At 39.4% G+C, this 11,924-nt stretch overlaps 1 pseudogene across 1 annotated transcript; it reads left to right on the forward strand.

Moving 5' to 3' along the window:
- Nucleotides 1-7,918: 7,918 nt before the first annotated feature.
- On the forward strand, nucleotides 7,919-10,245 carry LOC103270669 (annotated as a pseudogene). Its single transcript, XR_002482546.1, has one exon. The product of XR_002482546.1 is annotated as a 78 kDa glucose-regulated protein pseudogene (transcript).
- Nucleotides 10,246-11,924: the final 1,679 nt, after the last annotated feature.

The raw sequence follows: 11,924 nt of genomic DNA on the forward strand, positions 1-11,924 counted from the left end.
ATAAAAACTATTTTCTCAGGGCAGACTTTTAAATGAGAAAGTTTCAAATGACTCTAAATAATCTACCTTGTTCCACATGCCTAGAACATCACATAGGTGTTTGAAGCTCTCTTTGAGTTCCATGGCAGTTTCTGACCACTGCTGAGGAGAAACATAGGCTCATGATACAGACTACTTACATGCCTGAAATAGGACACACCCAAGTATTTTGCTCCAATATGGGCAGATTTATAAACTGCCCCATCCTTGCATGCCATGTTCTGTGGAGCAGTCTAGCAGGAAAGGGAGCTATTTCTGTGCCTCTGTACTCTCGTCTTTTATCCTGTGGATCATCCAGAAAGGAAGAATGGAAAGCTACCCCTACCCTCCTAACCAGTTGTTCTGCCACCTTTTCTCTCTAAAATACATTGCAAAGCATGAAATAATCAAGCTGGGGCCAGGCACAGTAGCTCATGCCTGTAATCCCAGCACTTTGGGAGGCCAAGGTGAGAGGACTGCCTGAGCCCGTGGGTTCAAGACCAGCCTGGACAACTTGGCGAGACCTTGTCTCTACAATAAATTAAAAATTAGCCTGGTGTGGTGGCACATGCCTGTGGTTCCAGTTAGTTGGAAGGCTGAGACAGAAGGATAGCCTGAGCCCAGCAGGTCAAGGCTTTGAACATACCGTGAATGTGCCACTACACTCCAGCCTGGGTGACAGAGTGAGACTCTGACTCAATCAATCAATCAATCAATCAATCAATAAATAAATAAATAAATAAATAAATAAATAGAAAGAATCAAATTGTATTCAAGAATATTCTTAGAACCCAAATGCTTTCTTGAAAAAACAAGGATGAATCTACAGACAAGAACCCTTGCCCTAAACTGAAGATAGAATGCTGGCTCATGGTCAGGCTCGGTGGCTCAGTCTGTAATCCCAGCGCTTTGGGAGGCCAAGGTAAGTGGATTGCCTGAGCCCACGGGTTTGAGACCCGCCTGGGCAACTTGATGAGACCTCATCTCTACAATAAATCAAAAATTATCTGGGCATGGTAGCACGCACCTGTAGTTCCAGCTACTTGGAAGGCTGAGACGGATGGATTGCCGGAGCCCAGCAGGTCGAGGCCGCAGTGGCTGGGAGGGGCCACTGCACTCCAGTCTGGATGAGAGTGAGACTCCAATTCAAAAAAAAAAAAAAAAAAGAATGCTGGCTCATATCTGAGCTCCCTCCCTTCCACTTTGCCCCACATAGAGCAAGAGGACAAAAGGGGATATCAGGTCCCCAAAGTCAGAAGCACTAAGAAATATCAGATATTGTGTTCTCAGACCAGAAAGTCAAGATTTTAAATGGCATTTTCAGTAAAACTATTCTGAGCTAGGATATGGAAACAGTGGACTGAAGGCTTAGAGTTGATTTCAAGCTCTGCTGCTTTAAAGCTCTGTGATCTTGGACAAATACTTGAGCCTCTCTGATTCTCAGCAAGAAATAATAAAAATACTTTCACTGAGTCCTTATTCTTCACCAAATCCTGTGATGAGCCATATATATATGGCTTTACTTTTTTATTTACAGCAATCTTATGGGGTGTCATGCATATGACTAGTTGAAGCCAGTATGTAACACAAGCAGTGAAGGAATTCACCAAAATAGTTGTGAATTAAGAAAGGCAGATTTACTAAAGACAGAATACGCTGCAAGAACAATGGAAAGTACAGCAAGAAAAGGACTGTCTGCTGTCTGTGAAAAGGCAGAGACTAGAGGGAATTGTTATAAGGCAGCGCTGAGGAGTTTAGTGCAGCACTAGGCTGTGTTTGGAGAGTTTATTGTGGTATCAGGGAAATTGTCTACATGACATACAAGAGGTTTGCAAGAGGAAAATTATCTATGTGATATATGATGGGTTTTGCAAGATTACTGGTTGATTATGGTATTGTTTCTTTAAAATAGGATTAATTAACAGTAATTGTTGTCGACTGCTTTTCCATTTACAACAGTCAGCTAAAGGTTAGTTTACAACAATACTCTACAGTTGGTCAACTTTGACAACTCTTGATGTGGTCTTACTGTGTAAATCTTACCCTGAGATCCCAATTGTTGCTGGCTAATTGGGTCTCATATTTCTCCACATGAGGGGAATGTCATTACAGCTCTTTCTCAGATAAAGACAATTATTTTGCCTCTCTAAGGAGTCTTCCAAGCCAACACAGGTAGGTAATGAGTGGTAGTGCTGACACACAAACCCAGACCTGGTCGATGCTAGAGCTAGCACTCTAATCACTAAGCTATGCTCTATCATCTGCAAAATGAGGGTAACAATAACTACCATGTGGGGTATTGGTGTAGATGCATAATGTAATAAATGCATCGTGTCTGGCATATAGATTATAGTATACAAGTTGTAACTATGTAAGTTTTATTTTTAGGTCTTTGATCCATTTAGAGTTAATTTTCGTGTATAGTGATAGGTAGGGGTCCTGTTTCAATCTTCTGCATGTGATAAACCAGTTTTTCCAGCACCATTTATTGAATAGGTTCTCCTCTCCCCAGTGGTTGTTATTGCAGGCTTTGTCAAAGATAAGTTGGTTGAGGAATTAAGGCTTTGTTTCCGGAATCTCTATCTTGTTCCATTGGTCTATATGCCTGTTTTTTAACCAATGTTAGGCTCTTTTGATTACTGTAGCCTTATTGTATAGTTTGAAGTCTGGAAGTGTGATACCTCCTGCTTTGTTTCTTTTGCTAAGGATTGCTTTGGCTATTCATGGTCACTTATGTTTCCATATGAATTTTTGTACTGTCACTTCCAGGTCTGAGAAGAATGATGTTGGTAACTTAATGGGTATTGCATTGAATCTATAGATTGTCTTTGGTAGGATGGACATCTTAACAATGTTGATTCTTCCTGTTCATGAGCATGGATTATCTCTCCATTTGTTTGCGTCTTCTTGGATATCTTTGAGCAGTGTTTTGTAGTTCTCATTGTAAAGTTCTTTCACTTCTCTGGTTAGGAAGATGCCAAGGGTTTTGTTTTGTTTTGTTTTGGTTTTGGTTTTTGTGGCTACTGTGAATGGGATTTTGATTTTTATTTGGCTTCTGGTTGGTGTGTAAGAATTAAACTGTCTTTTGCACATTTATTTTGTACCTTGAGACTTTCCCAAAGTTCTCTATCAGTGCAAGCAGGTTTTTGACAGATTCCTTTGAATTTTCAAAGTATAGTATCATATCATCAGCAAAGAGGGATAACTTGACTTCCTCATTTCCTATTTGGATACTCCTGATTTCCTTCTCTTGTCTAATTACCTGAACTAGGACTTCCAAAACAATGTTGAACAAGATAGGTGAGAGAGGGCAGCCTTGTCTTGTTCCCATTTTCAGGGGAAATGTTTTCAGATTCTGTCCATTTAGCAATATGAGAGCTGTGAGTTTATGGTAGATGGTACTTACTATTTTGAGGTTTGTTCCTTCTATACCTAGGTGTTTGAAGGTGTTTATGAAGAAAGGTTGCTGGATTTTATCAAAAGCTTTTTCTGCCTCTAATGAGATAATCATGTGGTTCTTGTTTTTACATCTGTTGATGCATTTAATTACATTTATGGTCTTGTGAATGTTGAACCAGTCCTGTATCCTGGGGATGATGCCTATTTGGTTATGGTGGATGATTTCTGAGATGTGTTTCTGGATCTGATTTGCTAAAATCTTGTTGAGGAATTTTGCATCTAGGTTCATAAGGGATATTGGCCTGTAGTTCTCTTTTTTGGTTGGATCTTTACCCAGTTTGGGTATCAGTGTGATCCTAGTTTCATAAAATGATTTGGGGAGAATTCCATCTTTCTCAATTGCCTGGAATACTTTCAATGGGATAGGTATCAGCACCTCCTTGTACGTAGTTTAGAATTCTGCTGGAAAACCTTCTGGTTCAAGGATTTTTTGTAGGTAGTTTTCGTATGACAGAGTTAATTTCCTGGGTTGTTATTGGTCTATTTAGTGTCTCAATGTCTTTGTGTTTCAACCTGGGGGGGTTGTGTGATGTCAGAAAGTTCTCCATTTTATTTAGGTTATCAAGTTTGTTTCCATATAGGTGTACATAGTAATATCTGACAATCTTTTGTGTGTCTTAGGGGTCAGTTGTGATTTGATCTTTTGTATTTCTGATTGTGTTTATTTGAGTTTTTTCCTTCTTTTTCTTGTCCTGAGGGTGCCTGCTTAGGGGTCCATCAATTTTGTTAATACTTTTAAAGAACCAACTTTTTGTTTTGTTGATGTTTTCCATGATATTTTTGTCTTCTGTGTCCCGTATTCGGGCTCTTATTTTGGTTATCTGGATTATTCTGCTAAAATTAGGGTTTTGGTGATCTCTTTCTAGTTATTGTAGGTGATTTGTTAGGCACTTCACTTGTGATCTTTCCATTTTCTTGATGTGTGCTCAAAGAGATATAAATTCTCCTCTTGAACTGATTTCATGGCATCCCAGAGGTTTTGGTAAGATGTTTCTTCATTTTCATATGGTTCCAGGAATCTTTTAATTTCTGCTTTGATTTCAGTGTTGACCCAGTCGTTGTTCAGCATCATGCTGCTTACTGTCCGTGACTTTGTGGGCTTTGGGGAAATTTTGTTGGTGTTGATATTTATTTTTATTCCACTGTGGTCTGAGAAGGTGCATGGCAAAATTTCAACCTTATGGACTTTGTTTATGCTTCATTTATGGCCAAGGATGTAGTTAGTCTTGGAGTACATTTCATGTTATGATGAGTAGAATGTATATTCTGTGTTTGTTGGGTAGAATCATCTGTAGGTGTCTATTAAGTCCATTTGGTCAAGTGTCAAGTTTAGGTTCTAGATCTCCTTGTTGATTTTTTGCCTCGATGATTTATCTAGGGCTGTTAGTGGGGTATTCAAGTCCCTTGCCATAACAGTGTTAAAGTCAATATCTTTTTTAGTTTACTTAGTAGTTGTTTTACAAATACTGGTGCTCCTGTACTGGGTGCCTATATGTTTAGGATGAATAGTTCTTGCTGTTGGATTGAACCTTCTATCTATGTAGTATCCTTTTGTAACTTTTTAAATTTTTGATAGCTTAAAGTTTGTTTTGTCTGATATTACGATAACAACTCCTGCCTTCTTTTGTGATCCATTTGCCTTAAAACTCATTTTCCATTCTTTAACTTTGAGTCTGTGTGCGTTCCTTGTAGTGAGATGAGTTTCCTGGATGCAGTAAATTACTCAGTCATGGTTTCTTAGCCAGTTTGCCATTCCATGTCTTTTCAGCGGTGCATGTAGTTCATTCACTTTCAGCCTGGTTATTGAAATGTAATTGTTTATCCCTGTCATGAGATTTTTATGACGTTTTTTCTTTGCTTGTTTTCTTTTGGCTTTGGGCTTGATGTATGTGTGTGCTTTTAAGTTTGTTATTGCACTGTATTCTCTGTTGATTCTGTGCTCTGATGTTCTCTTGGGAAGTATGTGATCATTCTTTTTTTTTTTTTTCTTTTTTCTTCCTTCTTCAGTACTTATACTTTTTTAAGTGTTTCCTGGTCTGGAAGCTTCATAATCTCTTAGGGATTGGATGTCTTGGATGGACTTTAATTCTCCATCACTGATGAAGCTGAGCTTGGTTGGGTAGAAAATTCTTGGTTGAAACTGCTTTTCTTTGAGGACTTTGAATATTGGACTCCAGTCCCTTCTTGCTTGTAGTGTTTCTGCCGATAGGTCTGCTGCTATTCTGATTGACTTACCCCAGTAGGTAGTGTGCCCTTTCTCACTTCCTTTAGGATTTTCCCTTTGTGTCTACTTTTTGTAGGTGAATTACTATGTGTCTAGGGGTTGGTCTTTGCATTTGATAACTTGTAGGAGTACTCTATATCTCTTTTGCTTGACTGGTCACATCTGGTAAGATGGGGAAAGTTTTCTAGGATTACCTCTTGGAATACTAACTCCAAGTGTGTCTCCATTTCCCTTTCTTCTTCTGAGATATCAAACAGGTATAGGTTCAGCCTCTTGATATAATCACACATCTCTTGTAGGCTTTGTTCTTTCTTTCAGAGTCTTCTTTCTATGTTTTTTACAGATTGTTTTAATTCCATGTTCTGGTGTTCAAGTTCTTAAATTCTTTCTTCTGCTACCATGCTTGTCATCTTGTTATTTATTTCCTGAATGAAAATTTTTATTACCAAAATCTCTGTTACAAGTTCTTTCAGTGTTGCATCTTGTTTTTCTTGAGTCCTACTTACTCTTTCCATCCAGTCCCTAATCCCTATCATATTCTGGGGTCACTCATTGGTGATTCCCATTGTTTGAGCTTCCAGGTCTGATTTTTCAGGAGTTTTCTCTTTATTACCCTTAAATTACCTGTGGTCTTCCTTTATTTTTCCTCATGTGTGACAGATCTCTTGTTTTTCTCTTTAGTTCTGTTATTCAGTGTCAGTGGGAGAGACTTTCCCTTCTGATGTTTCCTCAGCCCTCTAGTCTTCCCTGATCCAGGCTCTGGATTTGTTCTATTTTGAAACAGGACTGTGGGTGGGAAGCTTTGCTGTCTGTTGTAGTTTTGAAAGTCAAATAATGTAGGGAATGGGGAGCTCAGATTCAGAAACTACTTGCAAATTAAAATGTTCACTGATTGTGGGGTATGTGTTCCCTGAGACACACTCCCCACCACCACTCTATATAACATTGCAATGGGTACATGTGTGTACCTCTGAGTCCAAGATACAATGGCTGCACAGAGCACAGAGAAAAATAGACTGAAATAAGATAGACAAGATTTTTTTAAAAAAGAAAAGAAACACAGAACAATGAAAGCAGAAACCAAAGCAAGAAACAATTGAACACACAGACATACACATACATCCAAAACAAACTGGATAAAAACAAAGTGAAATAAAACAAACAAAAAAAAACCAGGAAAATAAACATACACACACACACACACACACACCTAGCACACAATGAATGGTTAAGAAAAAGAGAAAGACCAGGGGGAAAAAACAAAGAAATTCTGATTGAACCTTCACACTTTTATTGACACACATGTTAAACTAAAAAATATCCTATTTCAAAATAGAACAAATCCAGAGCCTGGATCAGGGAAGAATAGAGGACTGAGCAAACATCAGAATAACAGAGCTAAAGAGAGAAACAAGAGATCTGTCACAAATGAGGAAAAAACAAAGGAAGGGCTCAGGCAATTTCAAGTGTACCAAAGACAAAACTCCTGAAAAATCAGACCTCAGTGCCCAAACAATGGAAGTCACCAACGACTGTCCCCAGAAAATGACAGGGATTAGGGAATGGATGGAAAGAGTGAATAAGACTCAAGGAAAACAAGATGCAACACTGAAATAAATTTTAACAGAGATTTTGGCAATAAAAAATTTATTCCAGGAAATAAATAACAAGATGATAAGCATGGAAAACAGGAGCACCAGCCTTTATAAAACAACTACTAAGTAAACTAAAAAGAGATATTGACTCTAACACTATTATAGCAGGGGACTTTGGCAAAATCTCAGGGCACAAAATAAATGTGCAAAAGACAGTTGCATTCCTATACACCAACAACAAGCAAGCAGAGACCCAAATAAAAGCACAATCCCATTCACAATAGCCATACAAAAATGAAATACCTTGGCAACTTCCTAACCAGAGAAGTGAAAGACCTTTACAATGAGAACTACAAAATGCTGCTCAAAGAAATCCAAGAAGACACAAACAAATGGAAAAATATTCCATGCTCATGGATAGAAAGAATCAACATTGCTAAAATGTCCAACCTACCAAAGACAATCTACAGATTCAACGCCATACCCATTAAGTTACCAGCATCGAACACCAGCCAAGACAGCACCCACAGATCTACTTGTGTGTTTCCAGAAGTGAGAGGTAGGTAACTTCACTGCACCCCAGTGCTTTGACCCTGACCGGATTACCAGCAACATCCTGCCTGCCTGCTGACCCATTGCCGACAAAATGAAGCTCTTGCTGGTGGCAGTGATGCTACTGCTCCTTGGCGCGGCACGGGCAGACAAGGAGGACAAGAAGGAGGACATGGCACAGTGGTCAGCATCGACTTAGGGACCACCTACTCCTGCATCGGGGTGTTCAAGAACAGCTGCGTGGAGATCATCACTAATGATCAAGGCAACGGCATCACGCCATCCTATGTGGCCTTCACCCCTGAAGGGGAGCATCTGATCGGCAATGCCACCAAGCACCAACTCACCTCTAACCCTGAGAACACGGTCTTCTATGCCAAGCAGCTCATAGGTCGCACATGGAACGACCTGTCTGTGCAGCAGGACATCAAATTCTTGCCTTTCAACGTGATAGAAAATAAAACTAAACCATACATTCAAGTTGATATTGGAGGTGGGAAAACAAAGACATTTGCTCCTTAAGAAATTTCTGCCATGGTTCTCACTAAAATGAAAGAAACCGCTGAGGCTTATTTGGGAAAGAAGGTTACCCATGCAGTTGTTACTGTACCAGTCTATTTCAATGATGCCCAGTGCCAAGCAACCAAAGATGCTGTAACTATTGCTGGACTAAATGTTATGAGGATCATTAATGAGCCTACAGCAGCTGCTATTGCTTATGGCCTGCATAAGAGGGAGGGAGAGAAGAACATCCTGGTGTTTGACTGGGGTGGTGGAACCTTTGATGTGTCTCTTCTCACCATTAACAATGATGTCTTCGAAGTCGTGGCCACTAATGGAGATACTCATCTGGGTGGTGAAGACTTTGACCAGTGTGTTATGGAGCACTTCATCAAACTTTACAAAAAGAAGACTGGCAAGGATTCTAGGAAAGATAACAGAGCTGTGCGGAAACTCTGGCATGAGGTAGAAAAGGCCAAACGGGCCTTGCCTTCTCAATATCAAGCAAGAATTGAAATCGAGTCCTTCTATGAAGAAGAAGACATTTCTGAGACCCTGACTCGGGCCAAATTTGAAGAACTAAACATGGACCTGTTCCGATCTACCATGAAGTCTGTCCAGAAAGTGTTGGAAGATTCTGATTTGAAGAAGGCTGATATCGATGAAATTCTTCTTGTTGATGACTCTACTCAAATTCCAAAGATTCAACAACTGGTTAAACAGTTCTTCAGTGGCAAGGAGCCATCCCATGGCATAAACCCAGATGAAGCTGTAGCACATGGTGCTGCTGTCTAGGTTGGTGTCCTCTCTGGTGATCAAGATACATGAGATTCAGTACTGCTTGATGTATGTCCCCTTACACTTGGTACTGAAACTGTGGGAGGTGTCATGGCCAAACTGATTCCAAGGAACACTGTGGTGCCCACCAAGAAGTCTCAAATCTTTTCTACCACTTCTGATAGCCAACCAACTGTTAAAGTCAAGGTCTATTAAGGTGAATTACCCCTAACAAAAGACAATCACCTTCTGGGTACATTTGATCTGACTGGCATTCCTCCTGCTCCCCATGGGGTCCCACAGATAGAAGTCACTTTTAAGATAGATGTGAATGGCATTCTTTGAGTTACAGCTGAAGACAAAGGTACAGGGAACAAAAATAAGATCACGATTACCAATGACCAGAATCACCTGACACCTGAAAAAAATTAAAAGGATACTTAATGATGCTGAGAAATTTGCTGAGGAAGACAAAAAGTTTAAGGAGTGCACTGATACTAGAAATGAATTGGACAGCTATGCCTATTCTCTAAAGAATTAGATTGGAGATAAAGAAAAGCTGGGAGGTAAACTTTCCTCTGAAGATAAGGAGACCATGGAAAAAGCTGTAGAAGAAAAGATCGAATGACTGGAAAGCCACCAAGATACTGACATTGAAGACATCAAAGCTAAAAAGAAGGAGCTAGAAGAAATTGTTCAGCCAATTATCAGCAAACTCTATGGAAGTGCAGGCCCTCTCCCAACGGGTGAAGAGGATACAGCAGAAAAAGGTGAGTTGTAGGCACTGATCTACGAATGCTATAATAATTGTAAATACTGAACTCAGAAACTTTTGTTAGGAGAAATTGAGAGAACTGAAGTATCGAATGCAATTAGAATCTTCACCTCAGAGTGGAGTTGACAATGCTATAGCTCAAGTAGCTGTTTACTGCTTTTCATTAGCAATTGCTCATGTCTTGGGGTAGGGGGAGAAGAGGAATTGGCTATCTTAAAAAGTGGGTAAAACTCAGTTAGGGTGTGTGTCCACCTTGAAATGTTCTATTTAACAATTGGGTCATGTGCATCTGGTGTAGGAATTTTTTTTCTGCCATAAGTGACACCAATAAATGTTTGCTATTTTTTTTTAAAGTTACCAACATTATTCTTCTCAGAGCTGGAAATGACAATATAAAAATTCATATGGAAATATGAATAGCCAAAACAATCCTTAGCAAAAGAAACAAAGCAGGAGATACCGCACTTCTGGACTTCAAACTTTACTATAAGCCTACAGTAATCAAAACAACCTGGTACTGGTACAAGAACAGGCACATAGACCAGTGGAACAGGATAGAGATTCTGGAAGCAAAGTCTCAATTCCTCAACCAACTCATCTTTGACAAAGCATCCAACACAACCACTGGGGAGATAAGAACCTATTCAGTAAATGGTGCTGGGAAAACTGGCTGATCACATGCGGAAGATTGAAACAGGACCCCACTTACCACCATACACAAAAATTAACTCTAAATGGATCAAAGACCTAACATAAAACCTCAAACTGTAAGAATCTTAGAAAACCCAGTTGAGACCCTTATGGAAATGGGAACTGGCAACCAATTCCTATCCAGATCCCTAAAGGTCATTATCTTAAGAAATAAGATAGGCAAGTGGGACCTCATCAAACTAATGAGCTTCTACAAAGCAAAAGAAACCATCAAGAGAGCAAAGAAATAGACCAGACTGGGAAAAAAATATTTGCCAGCTGTATATCTGATAAAGGCCTAACATCTAGAATCTACAAGGAACTCAAACGCACTGAAGGGAAAAAAACAAACTACTCCATTAAAAAGTGGGCAAAAGACATGAATAGACACTTCTCAGAAGAAGATATATGGGCAACCAAAAGACACATGAAAAAGTGCTCAGCCTCACTCATCATCAGAGAAATGCAAATCAAAACCACACTGAGATATCACCTAACCCCAGTAAGAATGGCCATCATTAATAAAACAAACAGCAACAGATGCTGGCGAGGATGCAGAGAAAAGAACCACTTCTGCACTGCTGGTGGGAATGCAAACTAGTGCAACCTCTTTGGAAGACAATGTGGCAATTTCTGAAAGAACTAGAAATTGGCCTTCCATATGACCCAGCAATTCCCCTATTGGGAATATACACGGAGGAACTCAAATCATTCTACTAAAAAGATACCTGCATGCATATGCTTGTTGCAGCTCTATTCACAATAGCAAAAGCATGGAATCAACCATGTTGTCCATTGAAGCTGAACTGGATTTTTTAAATGTGGTAAATATACACAATGGGATATTATGCAGCCATAAAGAAAGACAAACATATGGACTTTGCAGCAACTTGGAATGATTTGGAGTTGATCATACTCAGTGATCTATTGCAGAAACAAAGAACAGAGTACCATATGATCTCACTCATAAGTGGACCTTGAACAATTATATACTATAAGAAAGGGATTGGCAGTAGTGGGAAATTGACAGGGGAGGGGGTGGGATTGGCAGTTGAGGGAAACTGCTAGGGGAGAGAGGGACATACTTCATCAACAATGGTACCTGCATAATCAATGTTTGTATACCTAACCCTGAATTGTACCCCACATCTTTATGATAAATTTTTTACAATTTTTAAAAATTAAAAAAGAGAAGAACAAGAGAGCAAAAACAAAAAACTGAAAGACGAACACTCAATCATTCACACAAACACATAAACGAAAAATAAAAGAAGAAAGAAAATGAAAAGAAATAGAAAGGTGAGGATACAGATCATACCCTCACATATACATT

Source organism: Carlito syrichta, unplaced genomic scaffold, assembly GCF_000164805.1.
Source record: "Carlito syrichta isolate Samal-C Ts95f unplaced genomic scaffold, Tarsius_syrichta-2.0.1 Scaffold309894, whole genome shotgun sequence".
Lineage (NCBI taxonomy): Eukaryota > Metazoa > Chordata > Mammalia > Primates > Tarsiidae > Carlito > Carlito syrichta.